The sequence below is a fragment of the Candoia aspera genome, chromosome 1 (assembly GCF_035149785.1).
Source record: "Candoia aspera isolate rCanAsp1 chromosome 1, rCanAsp1.hap2, whole genome shotgun sequence".
NCBI classification, from domain to species: Eukaryota; Metazoa; Chordata; class Lepidosauria; order Squamata; family Boidae; genus Candoia; species Candoia aspera.
Window position 1 is genome coordinate 295,433,396 of NC_086153.1, and position 22,309 is coordinate 295,455,704.

General features: G+C 40.2%; 1 protein-coding gene across 1 annotated transcript in view; it reads left to right on the forward strand.

Annotated features, from left to right (window-relative positions):
* FCF1 (FCF1 rRNA-processing protein) overlaps positions 1–22,309 on the forward strand; it is a 103,153-nt gene that overhangs the window by 24,598 nt on the left and 56,246 nt on the right. The gene's annotated exons all lie outside the window — the stretch shown is intronic.

Consider the following 22,309-nt stretch of genomic DNA (forward strand, 5'->3'; position numbering starts at 1 on the left):
AATAATCTGTGGCTCTTGAATCTGGGAGTGAGGCCCAATAAAACTCATCATTTCTGATTTGATTGTTTGCTTGTTTGTTTTATTCTAAGGCAAAATGCCTTCCCCATTCTTCTTAATTGCTTTCTTATGCATCAGGAACAAAAAAATGGCATCTAACCCCAACTCTTAAGAGGGCCAGGCTTTGCCAATTTGACCCCCAGCCCGTTATTTCAGACAATTTTTTTTGTACTACACAGTGTTTACATCTGAGCAAGATTGTCCTCCCAGGAGGTATTGCTTCACTTCTTGGGAACAAAAGTGAAATTGGCTGTTTATATAGCCAATTAAACCTCTTTGATAACTACAGAGCCAGACCCAATTAGCTCTTAGAGCAAAGCTGACACTGTAAAAATTTGAGAAACAGGAAATATCTAGTTTTTCTGGAGAATATAAGAAAAGAATGCAAAAAATCCACTTGTAAATGAATGTAAGTGATCAATGAAATCCTCTCCAAAAGCCTGTATATATTGATGGCACCTGCAGCTCAGGCCTGTTGGGTGCATCATCTTCATCCAACAAATTGTTTCCTTCATGGTGCAGAATAAAAAAAAGGGATCACCTGGTGTCCCACTTTCCATCTTTATTCTGCTGCTGTTATGTACATAAAAACCTTAAAGCTGGAGCAACCAAAGGCCACTCCCTTTGGGACTGTCCATACTAATGACCCACTACATTGTTTCCAGTCACTTGGAAAGTTCTGGGTCCGTGATATAGATATATAGACAATATGGTTTCTTGTGATTAAGTCCTCTGCTCTTTTTATCTCTCATCTGTTGTTCATGTCCTTTTCTCTCTTGATTTTTGCCTGTCTTTTATCCTGTTTTTGCCAGTTAAGTGTTTTTTATGTTTGCTGATGTTTAATTAATAAACATCTAGCTATATTTTTGCTAGCTGTACTGAGTGGTGTCTGATCTGGATATAGAAATTAACCAGGAATGTGCTGGGCACAAACTAAATTGGAAATTACCCATTCTTCAACAAGGCCAACAGAGTCAAATAAAGTTTAAAACCAGGTTCCTTTTAATAAGCTCTTTACAAATTCAGTCATGTACTCTTCTCTTTTTACATAGTTAGATGCATATGCACTTGATGCATTTCTGTTTATCTGAAAGTCTTGAATCAATCTTCTTAATCCCAATGTTATCCACATTGCAGAGTCACTTGCAGGTGTAGCTAAGATTCCAGTTTATAGGGGTATGAAATCACACATACAAAAAAAAATCTTCTTTCCACTCAGTTGTATACAACAGTGAAAATTAAAATGTTATTAGAATAATTTCTAGCCTCCTGAGTGTGTCAGCACAGTACATATATCTTCCAGTTTACTTGCAAGCAGTCTCTAGATTAGAGATCCTTGTGCGAATAGATTCTTAGGGTAAAACTGGGCTTTGATTGTGCTTGTGACATACTGACCAAAATGTGTCAAAACTTACCAGTGCTGTTCCTATTATTAGCAGGGAATGCTGCATGTGGCACAGATCGGCTAGTAACCTAGTCTATACCTTCTCCACATTTCTAAAAAGCATTATGTGAAAGATCCAACTAAGCAAAGACATGATGGCAGCAGAGGTCCATATCAATGGGTTCACCTGGTGATGACCATTATGAAATTATATCTTGTATGTTAATGAAGCTAAGAAAAAGAAGAATGATGTAATGAATGGATGAATGAAGGTTTTATGATCTTGTGGAGAAGAGCTGATGAACAAACACATTCAGGGAAGTAAAGGTTTAGGTTTAATTATCAATGAAAGGGCTAACATTTATCTCAGAAGGTATGGAGGTGTCATTGAAATTGTGGGTGTACATGAAAGTAAGAATCCATAAATTGAAGATAGGTGAACATAAACTAATCTTTATGTTCCAATAAATTGTAATAATGGAAAATCAGAGATGAATTCTATGAAAAATTGTCTAAATTTCTGGATTAATGCAATGGGGGGGAGTTATTTTGCTAGGTAACATGAATTGATGAATAGAAACAAGACAAGAGGCTATAGAAAAAGTGATCAGGCCATTCAGAGACCAAAGAATGAATGAGAATCATGACTGCTAAGCAGTTGCTCAAAACAAAAAAGGTCTGCTTGCTTAGAATACATGGCTTAAACTCTATTCATACGCATGCCTGGCAAAAGCATTATTTTTGGTTTGGTTTTAATGCCTCCCTTTTAAAATATAACTCTGGGTAGCAAATATCAAGTTAAAAGCATCAATAAAAACATCAACAGAACTGAAACACATCACACTTGGGAAAGTGTTATATCCACATATCCACATCAACAAATTATATAAAGCATTTGTATTTTCAAATAGAAGTCTAAAAGCATGATTTATTTATTTATTTATTTATTTCTCAAATTTTGCTACCACCCATCCCCCCCCAAGAGGGACTCTGAGCAGTTTACAATAAGTTAATCAGTTAAACATTAAAAACAGTAATCATAAATAATACATACAATACAATACAATACAATACAATACAATACAATACAATACAATACAATACAATACAATACAAAATAAAATAAAAGTTGAAAAACCAGATGGCTATAATACAGTAGGTCGTAAACATGCAGGGAGCATTCTAAGGTGCCAGCCATCCCCAAGAATGACTACCCCCCTCTCCATCCCAAGCCTGGCGGCAGAGCCAAGTTTTCAGGGACTTCTGGAAAGCCAGGAGGAATGGAGCTTGCCTGACCTCTGGTGGCAGGATGTTCCAAAGGGCGGGAGCCACTGCAGAGAAGGCCTGCCTCCTGGACCCCGCCAATCAAACTTCTTTTACCTACAGGGTCCGTAGCATGCCGTCTCTGAATGAACGGGTGGGACAGGTTGATGTCATGGGGATGAGGCGGTCCCTCAGGTAACCTGGACCCATGCCATGAAGGGCTTTAAAGGTGATAACCAATACCTTGAATTGGACTCAGAAGCAGACTGGAACCTAATGCAGCTTACGCAGCACTGGTGTCACATGAGCCAATCTTGGGGCACCAAGAATTGCCCACACAACCACATTCTGGACCAGCTGTAGTTTCTGTATACTCTTCAAGAGTAGCCCCATGTAGACCACATTGCAACAGTCTACAGTATATGGGAGATGACCAGGGCATGAGTGACTGTTTGAAGGGCTTCCTGATTTAGGAAAGGGCATAACTGGCGCACAACACAAAGCTGTGCAAAGGCCCTCCTGGCCACAACTGCCACCTGCTCTTCAAGCAGGGGTCCTGAATCCAGAAGGACCCCCAAATTACGTACCAGGTCTGACTGGGGCAGTGCAACCCCATCCAGAAGTAGAGATGGCAATTTCCCAGATGCAGAGGAGCCATTAATCCATAGCCACTCTGTCTTACCCGGGTTCAGCCAAAGCCCGTTGTTCCCCATCCAAGTCCCCATAGCCCCCAGGCACCGAGAGAGGGCAGTCACAGCATCATTTACCTCACCCGGGACGGAGATGTCTAATTGGCCAATTATACACATCCATCCCAGGTGAGGTAAGTGATACTGTGACTGCCCTCTCTCGGTGCCTGGGGACTATGGGGTCTGGATGGGGAACAACAGGCTTTGGCTGAACCCGGGTAAGACGGAGGGTTCATTCCGTGGTGACGGATCATCTCACCCAGTGGTTTCAGGTAGATGTTAAAAAGAAGCGGAGAGAGAATCGAACCCTGTGACACCCCACAAAGGAGGGGTCGAGGGTTGGCCCTCTCGCTCTCTCTCACCACCGATTGGGACTGGCCCTGGAGGAAGGAGGTGAACTACAGAAGTGCTACAGAAGTGCATCTAGTTACACTAATGAGAAATGTGAAAAAGGATGCTTGGTGGATTAAAAGAGGCTGTGAATGAGAAAAAAACTTATTTTTTGCTGCAAAAATGAGAATGAAAGAAAGATATGGTGGGTTACTTTGTTAGATTGTCTGGGAAGGTGAGCAGAATTCTGACTGAAACAATAAGAGAGGTGACAATAAGCCAAATCTGGGGTGTGCCTTGCAGTTTTATGCCACATGGATTTAGAAAAAGTGTATGTTTGGCATGAATGTGGAGTTGAAGTTTGATTGCTGAATCTGATAGGAGTATATGCTGGAAATAAAGCATGCATGAGAAGGATGAAATGTAAAGCAGCATACAATGCTGGAACAATTATTGTGATAGCCTAAGACTATATATAGTACACTGTGTCTTGTCTTCATACTATGAAGTTTTCTCGAAAACCTTAAATCTTTGCTTTCGGCCTTGCCTTTTGAATCTCAGCTGCTGGTAAGAAATCTCGGCTTATCTTGAGCTCAGACTGAAACTGGAAATCTGGCTCTGCTTTCTGACTTCAGTGTTGAGTGCCTCTACCCATTATTGACTTCGGACCATTAATAATTAAGTCTGGAAAGCAGAGGGGCAGTAGAGTCAAGCTACGGGCTTTGGATTTCATACTTTCCCTGTAATGCAGGTACTGTTACTGTGCATTATATAATAAAGAACTTTGTTCTTGCAGACTAATGCATAATTCTATGGCATGCCTTCCATAGAGACCGGATGAATGGATGTCCTTAGTTGGATTGAGTATAACGAGAGAGAATCTGTGACATGAATGTGTTCATGTACACAGAGATACATACAGGCATACAGCAGTACCCAATGAACTTTGAGTAACTGAAAGTTTCCCCAAACTAAATCAGGAAGCAATTTTAATTTTATTTTATGTAGGGAAGTAAGGAGGGAAATCCACAATATATTCCTGTCATGTGAAAAAAACTAATCTTTTTTACATATGTATGTCCTATTATACAATTGAATGATTCCAATAACAATAAGGAAAAGGAGAGAAATTAAACATGAGCTATTATAGGTATCCAAATTTCTAAATAGTCATCCAATGGAAACTACCAGCAGTTAAATACCTGTCCAAACGTAGAGAGATAAATTCTTCAGAATGTTACATAATTTCTGGAGAATAAGCGTCCTTCCAATCTTGTATTATGAGTGTTTTGCGATCATAAAAGCACACATTATCCACTTTTATTGTGCTTTGGTTAATATACAAACCACTGCTATATAATTCAGAAAACATGAGCAATTGTAAAAACAAATGAATCCTACAGAACACAATTAGTGTGTGAAACTAATTGGGAGCAACTACAAGTGCACGGGTTAAACCGCTGAGCTTGCCAATCAGAAGGTCGGCGGTTCGAATCCGCGTGACGGGGTGAGCTCCCGTTGCTAGTCCCAGCTCCTGCCAACCTAGCAGTTCGAAAACATGCAAATGTGAGTAGATTAATAGGTACCGCTTCGGCGGGCAGGTAACGGCATTCCGTGTAGTCATGCCGGCCACATGACCACGGAAGTGTCTACGGACAAACGCCGGCTCTTCGGCTTTGAAACGGAGATGAGCACCGCCCCCTAGAGTCGGACACGACTGGACTTAATGTCAAGGGAAACCTTTACCTTTTTATAACATACAAGTGCACAATATGAACCATGTGGTACTTCCAGTACCCCAACTTGCAATTAGTTGAACTCACCATTTTCTTTTTAAAAAGATGCAGATCTGTCCAACAGACATGAAAGTGATATCACTTTTAATACAATTGCTTATAAAAATTGCAAGTAGCCATTTTCATCTTTTCATTTGGCACAGAAAGTAACATATATGTTAAGATGAACTCTGTCAAGAACAAATTATGCATCTAAATGTAGAAACATTGTTTATCCTTATATAAAAATTCAATTCATTTAATTGATTAACTAAAATGAGTATGACTAGTCAGCTAAAATGCTTTTAGTTAGGGTTCAGTCCTAACTTACACTCAAGTGAGGACCTAGGAGCGATGTGTATGTACAATCTATATAGGAGATGGGGAGGCTTTCTTCCGGGGAGGTAGCCTAATAAAGAAGCATGTACACATCAAGAAACTACTGGGAAAACAGGAGATGCTACAAGAACCACCTATTTTGGCCTATCAAAAGCATTACAGTTCAAGACTCCAGTTGTTGACATAGCTGGGTTTTTTTTCTTTGTCCAATTTTCTGTCTACAAACATGCAGCCTGAACCACCATCCTTTTAATCCTGCCCATTTGGTATCATTTTTAAACAAATAAATAAATCCTTTCCTGCCCATCAGACCCTCAGGGTAAGCTGAGATTGGGTTATCCCCTTTCTTGGTTTGGCACCTTGTCCCTTCTCTAGTCTATTTTACCAGCCAATCAAATCAGCAAACCAGACTTAATCCCTTCTGGTCAATTTCACAATGTCTGGAGAAAGCTGTCCAGCTGATTTTTCCTGTTTTTAAAAGTAGCCTGCACCTTCCCCAAGTGAAACTGATCACACCGCAACTTTGAAACACATTGTACTTGGCAGTGCATGGAAGCCACAATTACCCTGAAGCACTATCATAAACAACGTCAAGGAAAAATAACTTATTTTTTAGGGAAAAATAGCATCAAAAAAACGAATTGGAGAGAGTGGGATTATTTGCACACTGTGGGATATGCAAAATAAGAATTCAAAATCCATTGTTTCATAGAAATGCAAAAGCTTCACAATTTCAATTCAAGAAATGATTGATTGACTGATTATGTGCCACTGAGTCATTTTCTACTCCTAGAAGCCTCATAGATAGATTTTCTCCATGAAGATCTATCCCTAACCTGTTCTTTCAAGTCTCCCAATGGTACACCCATTGCCACTATAACTGAGTCCATCCACCTTGCTGCTGATTGTCATTGTCTTCTCTTTCCTTCCACCTTTCCCAGCATTAGAGCCTTTTCCAGAGAGCTGGGTCTTCACATAATGTATCCAAAGTAGGATAATTTGAGCCTGGTCATTTGTGCCTTGAATGAGAATTCTGGGTTGATTCGTTCACTGATCCACTAGTTTGTTTTCTTGGCTGTCCACAGTATTCTCAGGAGTCTTCTCTGATCAAGAAATAAAGATAGTACTTTATTAAATTGTTTTTTAAAAAGGTATTTTTTCTTGTTTTACTGATACAACTTAGAAAAGAGGAGTCCCTAACTGAAAGCCAAATCAAATGTCTGTATATTTGCTAAAGATTCACTCACCACTTTGAGCTATAAAGCAGAAGTGGGGATATTTAATCTCATAAGTAAATGGAATGTGGATAAAGGAGAGAGTTACAACCTATCCCATTTTTCCTTATATTCTTTTACACTGTATGGCCAATTGTCTCCCTCCTCACACCCAGCCAGCTTGTTACTAGAAGCCAAACTGAGATAACTATTAAAGCAATAGAGTGTGGAGTGGTAGGAAAGAGAGGTCCATTCCTATTTTACCATGGACAAATCTTCCACTTTTCACATATTTACTTAGGTAGTTAATTTGATATACCATTAACTACCAAAGATCAAAAATTTACAATAAAAGCAGATCTAAAATCAAAACATTAAAAACATTTAAAATAACAAGACTGTGAACCAAGTAGAATATCTGAAATTAAGAATTAAAATCAGAAATTAAAGCCTGGGCAAAAAATAAATAAATAAAAGCTAATAAAGCTTTGAGGCCCATCACCTCTGCAGGTTGTGCCTTCCACAGAGCTGGACAACAGAGAAAGTTTGATCCTGAGGCACCATTATATCAACCCACGCTGACTATAGGTGAACCTCTTAGATGGCCTTAGTAAGCATGGAGGTTCACATACAGTAGAAGGAAGCATCCTCTTAAATAGCTGGGACCTAAGCCATACAGGCCCTTAAATGTAATGACTTTCTAATCAGCTTGAATCGGCAGCCGGTGCAGTGTTTTAAACCCAAGTGTGACTTGGTCTCTTCACATTCTTCTTGAGACCAAACTGGCTGCCAAGTTTTGCCCCAACTGCAGATGCAAATTAAAAAAAATCCTGTTAATTTCTTCTATCCCTGCTACAAAGAAATTTGCAAAACTTTGTAATGGTCTTCTTGTTAATGTATATAGTACATGCTATTCCCTTTCAGGGTTAGCAACATTACACAGAGTACAGAAAATTAGTAAGAAATAGTAAGACAAAGCCGTGAGGTGAGAGACAAAAACAAAAGAACTAGATCTGGTTTATACCAAACCATTCATTATCTCTCTCCGTACATTTCTGCCTATGCAAACCACTCTTGCTGCTTTCACCACATTCATACACTACCTTTTATTCTTTAAATGTTTTATTATCTGATCCTCACTCATTCTCTCTGTGGGCCATACTGAGCCACTTCACTGAGTGAGCGACCAGTTCTTTCATACTAATCACTGACTTTTTATGTTTTCTTTTTATGCTTCAATATATAGAAAAAGAACAAAAAAGACTTTAAAAGAACAGAACACCACAGAAACAAACAAAGGGGGGGGAAGTGAGCCACAGAACCCTTTATTTTTTCATGCAGAAAAAAAAGACATCTAGCATAATTTCAAAATACATCATTAAACTTTGACCACATGGAATAATATTGATCAGTCTTTCTATTAAACCAATCAAGAGCCAGTTCAGAAACAGAAAGTGAACACATATTGTTAATACGAGATTTTAATCCTGGGACTGACTGTCTTTTATCTTTCCCATAAAAAATACCTCATAATATTTTATTAATCTGCTCTGAAAATTTTAAAGGTATTACTGTTGAAATTGCTCTGAATAAATACATTAGACGTGAAATAATATTCTCTTTTACCTTTTACAACTTGTATCTTTTGTCCCCAAGCCCATCTAGGTTTTTGTTTTTAATCTTACATGAACAATCAACAAGTGAAGAAAGTTTCCTTGGAATAATTATTCCCAAATATTTAAAAGAATTCATGAAATAAATAAACCCCAATTTTTACAGATTTCCTTAGAGACATTACAGCTTATAGCAGGGACGTTATCTAAATTAGGTAATAACTAGTTGTGAGCAGGTGAGTGCCAAGACAAGGGGAGTGTGGGAAGCAGAATCAGTAGGATCCATGTGCTCATGGATGGTTTCCCACAGTGCAGGAGGTCACTCCACTTCCTGCTCAGCTCTGTGGATGGTTGAGCAGCACCTCGCCTTGGGCTTAGCTTCCAGCACTTACTTACTTACTTACTTTATAGAGCCACCCATCTTACAGCAGTGACTCTGAGCAGCATACAAAGATTAAAACCACCATAACAGCATATAACCCATGATGCCTTGGTTAAAACAACAAACCCCCCAAACAAAAAGCTCCATCACCAGCAGAGCTCATCTAACCTCCTGGCCCAAACACTTCAGAGCTTTTCAAAAGTCTAGCAGGATTTGGGGTGATCTCCATCTCTGGAGGAATGCTGTTCCACAGGGAAGGCTTAGCCACAGAGAAGGCACAACTCTAGGATCCAACAAGGTGGCACTCTTTGATAGGAGGGACCTGGAGCATGCCTTCCCTGCTAGACACCACGTGCCTTTGACAGGGCTGTGTGGCTAAATTTTTGCCCTTCCCTCTGTGAATGCCACTCAACTGCTCCTCTTAATCTTTTCTATCCAGCTCCTCTAGTTGGTGCTGCTCATTTTCAGTCTTGCAGCTTGGCTCTAATAGCACTGAACTGTAATTCTGACTGGTGGCTGTCTGACTAACGGTGACAGCCATGGATGTATTCTTTTATGGCAACCACAATCCCAGGCACTCCGGAAACTCTAGTCCCCTGGATTCTCGGTGCTGCATTCACTGCCCTTGTTGATCTGATGAGCACCACAAAACTTTCCTGCAGATCCTCACTCTGTGCTGGCCTCTGCTCCAACTGCCACACAGTCACTCTGCTTACCAACAGCCAAAACAGCCACAGGGCCACTCAGTCAGGTCAGAACTCCACCCTGTCTCTCCTTTTCATGCAGTATTTCATCATTTCTAATTCTCCCACTTCTCCCACTATACCTCCCTACCATCCCACCACACTGTGAAAGGTTTTAAGGAACATTAAATTCCCTTTTCCTTCTCACTTCTTTTCTCTCATTTTCTCTTTCAATCCCTCTTCCCAAATAAATGGGCTTACATTCTCAGTACCATAAAATAGACATGATTCACCACAGGTCTAGTGGCCATGGAAGAAAACTCCTGCATGTTTCATTGACAAATGTTGTCTGGGTTGTCTAAAGTAGCCTTATGAAAGCTGGTCAAGCAAAACACAGTCAGAGGGTTTCAGATGAAGATTTCCTGCTATTCAATTTCCCCCAACAACAACAAACTTAGAAATTACAGGTCTTCCAGATGAAAATATCATACAAGAATTTATGTGAGATGAGCCCTCTGCTGATCACCTGGTATCCTAACTACCAGTTTGCAACTGTGACTAATTTCAATATATCCTTATCCCAGTGGTAGTGTATCTATGGCTGTATTTCTCACCCTGGGCAATTTGAATATGTGTGGACTTCAACTCCCAGAATTATCCAGCCAGTGTGCTGGCTAGGGAATTCTGGGAGTTGAAGTCCACACATCTTCAAGCTGCCCAGGGTGAGAAACACTGATCTATGGATATGGGCATTCTGAATGCTGCTCCTAAAATAGCAACTTCTTGTTACTTCGTGCTTGAAGGGACAGCCTGTCCTTTCACGGGCGGGCTTCTTGACTTGCCACATCTCCCAGCCCCTGGGAAGTCATTGTGCTGGCATGGATAACTAAAGGAGATTAAATGCAAAGTGAATTTTGGAGGCAACAAAGGCTTGCCATCACAGCAACAAATAGAAACATTGGGAAATGCTAGCAATTCATCACTTTACTTTTGCAAAGAGGGAGAAGGATGTTTGTTTAAGCAGAAACCTGATGGAGCAGGATGAGATAGTTACTGGCAGAAAGCAAGCAGTGATTGACAGTTCTGTGCTCAGCTGTAGGACAGAAAGTGTAAATCCTGTTGGCTGGTACTCTTGGCAAACATGTTAAATCTGCAACATGTCACATGTCAGTGCTCATAGCATCCTAATCAATCTGAAAACATTCAAAAGTGTTGGGATCAGTCTTGTTTGCACTTTAAGCTGGATTCAGAAGAGTTGGAAGATAGAAATGGCCATATGGAAGTGCTCTGATGGTTCTTCTCTCTCTAACAGAGGGAGGAGCTAAGTGGCTCTGTAGGCAAACTGGCTCTAGACTTTTTGCCATGTGAACGAGCTGTATGTTTTTTCACTTGTCACCTCATCTTTTAGGGACAGCACATTCTATATATTACAATATAGAACTTTTTAAAACCACAGTGCCCAGGGATTTGTATATTATGAGTCAACTGAAATCTGGCATCGAGATATAGGCTATATAAATAAGCAAGCATGGCATTTGGCTCCCAAATGTGTCTCCTGGCCTCACGTTCCTTAGGCTAATTAGCATCTATTCCTTCAAATAGAAAGTTCAGAATTCACATATGCTTTTTTCCCTTTCTCTCTCCCTCACTGAGCTCATCTCCTAATATATTGCAGATGAATGCATTCCAGGGTCTTGGGAACTGACTGTTGCAAGAGAGCCTCTGACCCAAAAAGGACATTTCTTGATGGATTGAAGCTTCATAGATCAGGGACTACTCGTGGTTCTGGACACTGAAGATATTGGACAGATGATGCATATATTTACCTTGCAGGCTCTCTCGTGTCTCAACTCTGCTTTTCATAACGTGAAAGCCACTAGGCTTGAGTTTTTGAGAACTTGTATTATCCTACGTGTAGCTCACATTTTCTTTTTCTACACCCAGTTTCTACAGGTGAACATAGCTAACTAGAAATATGCAACTTGTGAGTTCTTCAGGATTCTTCCTCAGGATTATATCCTAGCATTTGTATTGGCTGTCCAAATAAGACATGCCAATAAAATAGAGTTTGCCTGTCATCTCCTGGGAAGAGCGATGTCTGCAGCTATACCATGTTTAAATAGCATGACTACCTGACTTTGAACTCTTCCAGTTGGTGATGCAGTCCTGATAGTGAGTGAAAAGAACCCTTTGCTGATCACCTGTAAGGAAATCCTTATTGTTGTGAGGATTTCTGAACTACCTTGTGTTAGTGATATTCATCCAGTAAGGAGATCATTCTTCTTCAATTTATGACTGTCAAAAATTACTGCCTTGCCTTCTGAAGGAGGGGATACATTCTGTCATTAGAGGAGACAATTCGCTTGTCCTGTCTTCCATCACCTGGGATGCCATCAGAATGGTATGATGGCATGACTATGTAAAAGGATCCTAATAGAGAATCAGAGCCAGTTGGGTGTAGTAATTAAGGTACCAGGCTAGAAACCAGGATACCATGAGTTCTAGTCCTAGAGATAGATCAATATTCTTTGTTACGGGTATTCACCAACCAACCTAAAATGGCAAAGCACATGACAAAAACAATGGAGGTACAGAAACACTAGCAATTTATTCTCTCTTTTTAAGAGAGGGAAGGGATGTATATTTAGGTACAAAACTGAAGGGATAGGATGAGACAATTGTCACTGACTGGCAGGGAGGAGTAACTGGCTGTGCTCAGCTATTGGCCTGTACTTATGGCATCCTGATGTCTACAGAGTAAAAACATCCCTGATCAGTGACAGATGCATTTTGAAGTTCTGATGGAACAGCTCTGCAGTTTGGGGTTTCTTCTGAACTTCTGGCTCCTGCTGGAGCAGCAAGTGGAAGCTGTGACCAGAGGGACCTTTGCCAGCTCTGGCTAGTGTCTCAATGGTTGGTATATGTGGATTGGGAAGACTTGATTACAGTGATTCATGCCCTTATCACATTGCATGTAGACTACTGCAATGTACTATACATGGGGTTGCCTTTGAAGAGGACCTGACAGCTTCAGTCAGTCCAAAGTGCAGTGTGACCCATCTCCGAACTGAAAGTAGTAGATTTAACTGCATTAACACCAACGTTACAGTCACTGTATTGATTGCCAGTTTGCTTCAGGGCCCAATTCAAACTGCTGGTTGTCATCAAGTCCATGTGGCTTGGTTCCTGGATACCTACTGGATAGTCTCTCTGTCAAGGTCTGCCCTGTCCTGTTCATTCCTGCAGTAAAGGATTACTGAGGGCACTCATCACAGGTGAAGTCAAAGGCATAAAGACATGCCTTCTCTGTAGCTGCTGTAGTGTGATGGAATACTTTGGCTCCAAAAATCCAGAGAACCTCCTTGCCCTTCACAAATTGCTTAAAATCTGTCATCTCCTAAGCTTTGGGAGTCAGTGGTGTGTGGGCTACCTACTAGATAGATAGTTAATATTGCTTGCTCCTGTTTTTACTCTATGCACAGCTCCTGGGTAGCCCTGTTTTTTTACAGTAGCTAGTCCTGAGTTTGAGAAGCTCACCCCACAGGGTATCTCCCAAAGTAGGGCCCCCCTCAGCTTCTACTGGATTTCTTAAAACTCTCCTGCCAACTCTTCATTGGTGACCCCCTGCACAGATCCAGTAAGAAAAATATAAACCTCTATTTATAACACACAAAACAGCTTTACTTTCTACTTGCATTCAAATCTACAGACAATAAAGGCACAATACATTCAAAAGCACAACACACATTCAAACAATTCAACTCTTCTTTCTCCCTTGGTAAGCCACGGCTGCCTTGCAAAAGTCTCATGGCCAGTTTCTCATTCTCCTCCTTTGAGCTCTATTGGATTCCTCTTGAATTTCCTTGTAGTTGGTGCTGTCAGACTCCTGTCTGCTCTGCTTCCATGTCAGTTCAGTCAGCCACAGTCCACTCCCAGCTGACATGCCACGTTGGGTTCTCCTCTTCCTCTCAGTCCTCCCCCAGCAGACATATACTGGGCAGTCCTCACTGACAAAATCTCCCAGCCTAGATCCAAATCCCTTCCATTATAACCCCCACCTGCCTGGCCTCCTGAGGTCCTGTACTTCCTTCCTTTTACTTCTCACCAGTAGATTCTCTAGCTTTCCCTTAACTTGAATGCTTTGTCTCTTATCTTCCTTTAATTTCAGTAATCTATCACTCACACTTTGAAGCTTTGACTCCTTATACTCTTTTTATTTCCTGAAGCTGTCCCTTCTTCTAGGTTAACCATTTCCATTTTTTTTCCTCTCCTTTTCCCACCCGCGGCTTCCTGGCTAATTTCTGTTTTTTTTCCTTTCTTCCCCATGTCTTGCCAAATGTCTTGCATCCACAGTTTTTTATGCCCTCTCTCAACTTTATTTCTTTCAAATTGAGGGGACAAGTTCCTTGAAGGTTCAACATGGTCTGCTAATAGCTCCATTATTTCTTCCCAGAATGTATTTACGTCTACTTCCTCCTAATTCACCTTAGCATCCAAGGATTTGGTTTCTTCTATTCCTGATTCTTTCCAGTTACAGACCTGTAAAACCATATCTTAGCACCCAAGTTAATTTCTTTGCTTCTCATGGAAAACCTCCTGCCAATTTACATCAGTGTTATGTATTTCCAAATTCTCTGAAATTCTGGGGAAACTTATGTGGGTTTTGATTTATAGACTTTCCTGAGTCCTATGGAAATGGGTGGTATATAAGACTCTGTAATAAACCCCTAGAGAAGGAAGGAAATATATTTACTTCATTATCCACTAATCTTTTGGCAAAATAAGAATCTCAGTCCCTTCATAAAAATGTGAAGGGTTGAGTCAGACTATGTGGAATTGCGCCAACATTGGATAAAAGAAGACATAATATTTTTTAGAGCCCTAGGACAGTTTAAGTAATACACTTACCATTGCTGGCATGTAGGAACCCCTCAAGATGCCATCTCACCCCAGCCTAGAATCCCTAATTATCTGAATTGTTTTAAAAGAAAGATGGTAAATGAACGGATAAATAATGTTGTAGCCTTAAAACGCTACTTTAAGATTGATGGTCCACTTGAAGCATGACAGGAACAAGATAAAACCTGAGCCAGGATTCAGATCTCAAGTATGCACATCTGTAATGCTAGTTGGAACCCCATGTAAGGGAAGAGATTAACAAACTACTTTAAATCTCTGACTACCCAAATTCTAGCACGGTTTATCCCATTCTCCCCCAATTTGACTTCTTATAAATATTTTGGATTACAAGTCCCAGAAATCCATTTGGCATGCTGGGAATTATAATAGATTTTCTACCACCATCACCCGAAAAAAGAGAAGGAGGGCCAAGAAATAACAGACTTGTCAGCTTGACATCCATACTGGCATGTTCCTCAAGCAAATTATTAAACAGCATGTTGGTGAACAGTGGGGTAGGAATGCAACAATTAGCAAGAGTCAGCATGGGTTTGTCACAAACAAGTCATGCCAGAGTAATCTTATTTCATTTTTTTAAAAGAATGACTAGCTTAATAGTTCAGGGGGATACCATGGAGATGACAAAGAATGCTCATTATAGCCTCATTAATAATACAGTAATCTAGACACCTATTAGATGGATTCATAATCGGCTGAATTAACCACACCCAGGGAACGCTCCTAAAAGGCTCCACATCCGCTTGGGTGGCAGTACTGAGTCCCAAGGAGCTTTGTCCTGGGCTCTGAGCTGTTCAAATTTTTATTCATGATCTGGATGAATGGGATGATTATCGGATTTGCAGATGAACAAAATAAGGAGGAGTGGCTAATACCTGAGACAAGAAAGAGAAAGTTCTGAAAGATCTAAGCAAGCTTGAATAGGATGAAATTTACAGTAAGAGAGAGAAATGTAAAGTCCTGCATTTTGGAGAAAATGGTGATGATGATGATGATGATGATGATGATGATATAGGTATAGGTATATACTGTAGGTGTATAGGTGTATAGGTGTAGATAGAGATAGAGATGAGAGAGAGAGAAGAGAGAGAGAGAGAGAGAGAGATGCTATGATGGCCACAGAATTAAGCTACATTCAGAAATGCCTCCGTAGTTAGGCCGGGGGGTGGGGGAGTTGTGCAAAGCTTCTAGTAGCTTTAGTATGTTTACTATAGAATCTCAATGACCAAATATGGAGAGAGAAAGGTAGTATGGATGCTGATGTTGGGGGTGGAGCCAGCCAGGATAACTGTGATCTGCCCACTATGTGTTCAGTGAATATGTAAAGGTATTTCTGAACATGAGAATTTTCATAAGAATTCAGTCCTATGTTATGGCTATAAAATAGAGTGAGGTGAAGCAGATTTATGCTAAAGTTTTTCTTTTGTCAGTGGAATGAAGGTCTAAGCAAAAACTTTGAGCTCTGTTCTTCCCTGCCACAATTTTTGGCTCTCCTATCAGCAAAATTATATATATTGCAGTTACTGCTAGCTCATGTTATTATTTCTTCTAGCCCTATTCAGCTAGTATTAATTTGCTGGAGATGCAGCTCCAGAAACCTCAACTCTGCACCTTTAAGTCCTTTATGGTCAATAGTGCAAAAGCAGCAGACACACCAAGCCAAGGACTCTCTCTTACTCTTCACCTTTGCTCTGATTTTCCCCAGACTGGTATTCTAAATACGGCCATACTAAAGAACCTAGAAAATTCTACATAGAGAAAAGAGGCAGATTATGAAATACAGAAAGTGATAGAATGAGAGTTCTTGGAAATGGACATCTTCTAAGATAGGAGAAGCAGTTACCAGATCCAGGAAACCTGAAGGAAATGCAATAAACATGACTGCCCACAGCAAGCCTGGTGATCAATGGCATGGCTTGACATAATTGTGACTATTTAATTCTCTTTTCCAGAAATTAAAAGACATTTCCACAGAGACACCTCAAGGCTGCCTTCAAGGAACATTTCAAGAGGCACTTGCTAGCCTTTACACCATCTCTAGTAGCTCAATGAGATACGTCATCAATTCTCAGAGGTAAATCCACTCTAACCCAGCCTTGGAAATAGCTGACCCAGAAAACCAGATGTGGATCACTGACAGTCTGCTGTCAAAACAAGGAGTGTGAAAAGCTTTCCAGCTATTCCCATTTTACAAATTGGGGTCTGTTTACTTTAATATTTCTTCTGCTTGCACTTAAAGTGGACACCTCAGAGACATAGTGAGGGACAAAGGCAAAGGCCAACCCTGTGGGTCTCTCCAGGTCAGATGTTTTGGGAACAGTATGGTCTAAGCATACACACTCATGCTAACAATTTGGAGGACCAAACGCTGTGAAGGCTGGCATTTAACTCTATGTGTAAATATATGAAAATAAATGAGAGAAACTTGGGGTAGGAGTGGGGTTTGCAGAATAATTGCACTCAAAAGTGCCAAGGCTATAAAGGAGGAGAGCTACAGGGGAGCCTCTGTGGTTTTTAACAGCAGTTTCAGACTGTTCCATGGACATTGATCACACTATGCTTATACCTCTGTTACTATACCAAACTAAAAATATTTAATATAATATTAACATTATAATATATTATTTCAATAATAGAATTTTAACAAGGAGAGCAGTTTTTCTTGAATGAGTTCATGGGAGTTAGTGCAAGAGCATCTTCAGTTACATTCAAACCTCTCCCCATCTGGTGTGAAAGCCAAAGAGGTGGGGCAGCCCTATTATTATAGCTGAAAATCTATCTTGTATTGTCCCTTCAGTTCCTCTCAGATATGCTGTACTGTGGAATCCTGCACTGAGCTTCATCCTCTTCCTTACCCTCACACACACACACACACACACACACACCTTAACTGGGGTCAAGAACAAGTTTTAAATATGGAAGAAAAATAATAGATATCATAGTCATAGTTAATCTTCTATCAGTTTGTCTGGTCATTACTGTAATAGTAAACTTGGGTATCAACAAAATGTATTTGGTTGCAAGGTTCTGGTTATTGAAGCAGCTCTGTTCTACTAAACTAGTCAATGACATCATAGAAAATCACAGAGTTCAACAAATCTGAAGCAAAACACTAAGAAATGTAGAAGAAACTACATGCAAGGAATAACCAAAAGAAGGGAGGAAATTATAATATTGGGGGGATTTGGAGTTAGTAACCAGCTACAGGAACTGTTTTTTATGAATTGTTTTATTTGTGTGAGAGAATTCGATTGCTAATTGCTGATTAATTTAATTTATTTAATTTAATTAGCAAGAAAGTAGAGGAAAACAAAAGCTGCCTCTCATCCAGACATTGGGACTACGGATTTATCCCTACCATGCTCAGAAGGTGTCACTTATTTTCTCCCATGTAAGTAATTGGCAATCATTCACAACTTTGGAAAAGTGGAAGCTGGGCATACATTGCAATGTGGACAAAACCTACATCCCACTCCTTCCAATAAGTCGGTTAACCTCTCTTAAAAGAGATTCTCCAGCTTAGGTTGCAGTGTGTATGTAAAGGAGTTAACAATGTGTATAATTATATTGCATTATACAGACTTCATTTCAAAGTTTCCTTCAGACACACTATTGTGCTAGTTGAGGTGAAAGATCAAAGTGGGAGTGGGCTAAGTCTCTACCATATGTAGAATAATTCCTGGATCATCCTAGAAGGAGTTGGAAATCTGCAGGCCAGAAAAATATAAATTACACAGATATTTGCTTAAAGCACAAAGATAAATACAGAGTTTCAAGGTGGTCCTTTTTTGACAGAGTGGACAGTTGTATAATCCACTGGTGAACTAAAGTAATCTTTTACATACTTCCAGATGCTCTGGGATGAGAAAAAAGTCTACCAAATTATTAGAAGATGATGTGGATATGTTTAAATCATCCTGCACATCCTGCCTAAGCAATCTGGCAAGAATACTTTGCAAATATATGGATATTGAAATCATCCAGGGGAGAAAATAAAACAAATGTCAAGGAATGCTACTCTATTACAGAGAAACAATATTCTCCTACTTGATTTGGAAACAGTGTTGGTTTCATCAGAGATCCTGTCCCATCTCCAAAGGCTCTGATTTATTTCAAATCGTTTTTCTAAAGATCTCTCCTGGCTTAATATCAGTGAAAAGAGCCATTTCCAAGGTTATGTAAGATCTATTCCCAGATACATTCCTTGGGATTGGAGATGAGGGGGTCCCCTTCTGTGTCTGGTGAAGATTACAAAGAAGAAGATGGCATAATGAATCCCCAGGAGACAATGTAGCAAACCACGGGGCCATGTCTCATCTTGCAGGAACAAAGCTGCCTATACTGCTGAAAGGATATTGTACGGGGAAAATGTTCATCTGCCAGGGAAGACCCTGGAAACAATCCACCCTAAAGAGGTTAGGAGAGGAATGTGGAGCTCCTGGGAGCTTTTGTATGGATCTTTTTTTCCTGAACACATTTTTTTCTTGGTGGCCCCAGGAACAACACCCCTCCTGACTTCCAAAGGCGTTCTATCTCCCTATGCTGCTGGGAAAGGGGAGGCCATATTTAGTACAATAGAATGCTCCACAATGCATGATTCTAATTCCCTTTCATGGGCAGAAAGAAAGGTCTGACCCTAACAACAAGAGGCAACCAAATGATGAAGGCCACTTCATTGACCAGAGAAATCACATAAGTGAATCCACTCTATCAGGAACTCACAAAGACATGAAGGAAATAACAGCTGGGCCTGATGGGAAACTATCCCAGAAGTGTCTCACAAAATTAAGACTCGGGGCTATATGACCCTGAAAAGATGATACCACTGTCCCCATAGACAAGGTTTTAAGAGTTAATCTGGATGACTGGATTTCTTAAAGCATCGTCGAATAAGCAAGCTTTTCATATAATGCTAAGCATAAGGGGCAGGTTCACAACATCATGCTTAGTCAAAAACAACCAAATTGCATTGTAGCTTAGCATTATATGTGACATTGGCTCAAGTGTATAGCGATGGGGGAAAAAATCATATAAAAACTTTGTCTATGGGGACATGTTGTAATGTAACACCCAGATCTCTCTACTCTGAGAGCTTAAGGAAAGGTGGACTGTATATACAATTCTGACAGATTCTATATATCCTAATGAGCATGAAACTGGTCACCTACTGCTTCCTGATAGCTAATGTAACTGGCCCAAGCAGCAATATTGACATCTCTATCGGTCTGATCACAGAGATGCTTCCATTTTTTAAAGATGATCAGATACCTTACACTTTAATTCATTTCTCTTATTTCAGTCTGGAAGCATTAGGATGTAGTTGCAAAACAGAGTTATTATTACATTTATACCACAGCACAGTAAGAATAGTCTTCCTTGTGGCATCTAGAAGAGTTATTTCAGGAAGTCAGTCCCCACAACTCCCAGTCCTCCCAGTAGCAGAAATTATACTTTCTCCAACACATTTTTCCCTCTTGAGTGACTCTCATGTTATTTTCATCTCCCCCAATTTCTCTAGTTGAAATGCTAAAGCCAATTCAAACATGGCATAAACCTGACTGTTCTTTCAATATAGGCTCTGGCATTTCAGATGTGATTTATGAGATGTCCTGCTGGAGTGGGGCTACCAGATGTGGGTTGCAAAAATCCATTTAGCAGGTCTTCCAAATTTTTGCAGCCCAGATTTGGTAGATCACCTTCAGGGTGATAAGCTCTTGTTGACATAGTGAGTTAAATTCCAATAATCATCCATCCATCCATCCATCCATCCATCCATCCATCCATCCATCCATCCATCCATCTATAGATTTCAAATCATGCCTGCTTAGTTCAGCATCTGAGCCCATTTATTTCTTGCTCAGGTGCAGTATAGCACTTTTTCTTAAGCAAATGTTTTGCAACAGTGAAGTTCTGTAGAGTTTGTAGACACTGTTCCATACTGGAGGACTCTCTTGCTTTACTACTCCTCTGGAATTTCCCAGCATGTTGTTAAAGGGGAATGGTGGCTTGATTTAACATGGATTAACAGGAGACTGCAGGTGTGCATAACTGCCAAGTTGCTTGGAGTTTTGATTCCTCCTCCTTTCCTTTTGGGTGGACAAGGAGCAAGGAGATGTGGTCATTCCAGTGCAGTGAAAAAGATTACCCCCTCTCCATCATTTCATCCACTGCTGCAGCTCACAGCCCTAGTCAGAGGCACTGGATAAACAGCCTGGTTGCGTACTTGGTGGCATGGTATGATTTTTTTTAATATAGCAGGAATTGGTTGCCAAATGTTTTAACTGACTACAAACAGGACACTGATTAATGTTTTGGTATACTCCTATTGATCAACTGGACAATAGGATTTCTGAGAGAAAACTAGCCAGCTCATTGTGTTCTCAGCATATTCTCAATATTCCAAGGTCAGCAAAGTCACCAGGTCCACTTTAAACTGGTTTGATTACTGGGTTCTGGAAAAGTGCTATTTGGAAATACCTGTTGAGAAATTGAAACAAGCAGTTCACAATATCTACATTGTATTGAATTTGTAAAGATGCTGGTCATTTAACAAAATATTTAACATGTCCTTAACATTCTGCTTAGGAAAGTGGAAACTGGCAATGTAATATCAATATTTTAAAAAAAGGTCAAGGAGAGGAGGAAAGAAAGGAAGACCCAGGAACTTAAGGCTAGCCTACTTAATATATGACAGCCAGTTTGGTGTAGTGGTTAAGGCATCAAGCTAGAAACCGGGAGACTGTGAGTTCTAGTTCTGCCTTGGGCACAAAGCCAGCTGTGCGACCTTTAGCCAGTCACTCTATCTCAGCCCTGGGAAGAAGGCAATGGCAAACCACTACTGAAAAACCTTGCCAAGAAAACTGCAGACGATCTCCAAGACTCAGACACTATTGAATGGATTAAAAAAATTTAATATATATTCTGAGTGCATCAAAAGCATTATTAACAATAAATTTATTTAGTGTATAGAAGAACAAGTCTAGTGCAGAAAAATCAGCATGGCCTATTTTAGCCTAGACATGAAGAAGTTGGCATATTGAGGAGCTGTACATGTTGTGGCCAAAGGTGAAGTAGTAGTGGATCAGTACAAAGTCACACAGTCTGGTGGCAAAGCATACTGTTTTGGGATCATTGATTATGTTCTTGATGACTTGAAGCCCATATTTGTGGGGAATGTTGGTATATAGTATCTCAACATCCATGATGGCTAAAATTGTGTGTTAGGGAGAATGCCTATGGAGTTGAGTTTTCTCAGGAAGTCTGTGGTTTCTCTTATGTGGGAGTGCTGGTAGCATGAGGTCTGAGCAAAGACTCCCCAAAACTTGATATTCTAGTTATAATAGGTACAATGCTGGAGACAATGGGACACCCCAAGTTGCCCGGTTTATGTATTTTGAAAAGAGGTAGAAAATACCTGGTCAGGGTTCCTGGGTTGTTTTCATGTAGATACAGTCCTATGTGTTTTTAGTAAATTCTTTCATCAGATTGCATCATTCTCTGATAGGTTGTTGTGGGATCTGAGAAGTAGGTAGAATGTGGCGTTGGAGAGTTGCTTCTCAGCTTGTCACTGCTTATCACCACCACCACACATAATCCCCTCTGCTTCCCTATAATCACCCTCAGTGATTACAAGCTTCCAGTCTCTTAAATTCTTAATTATGAA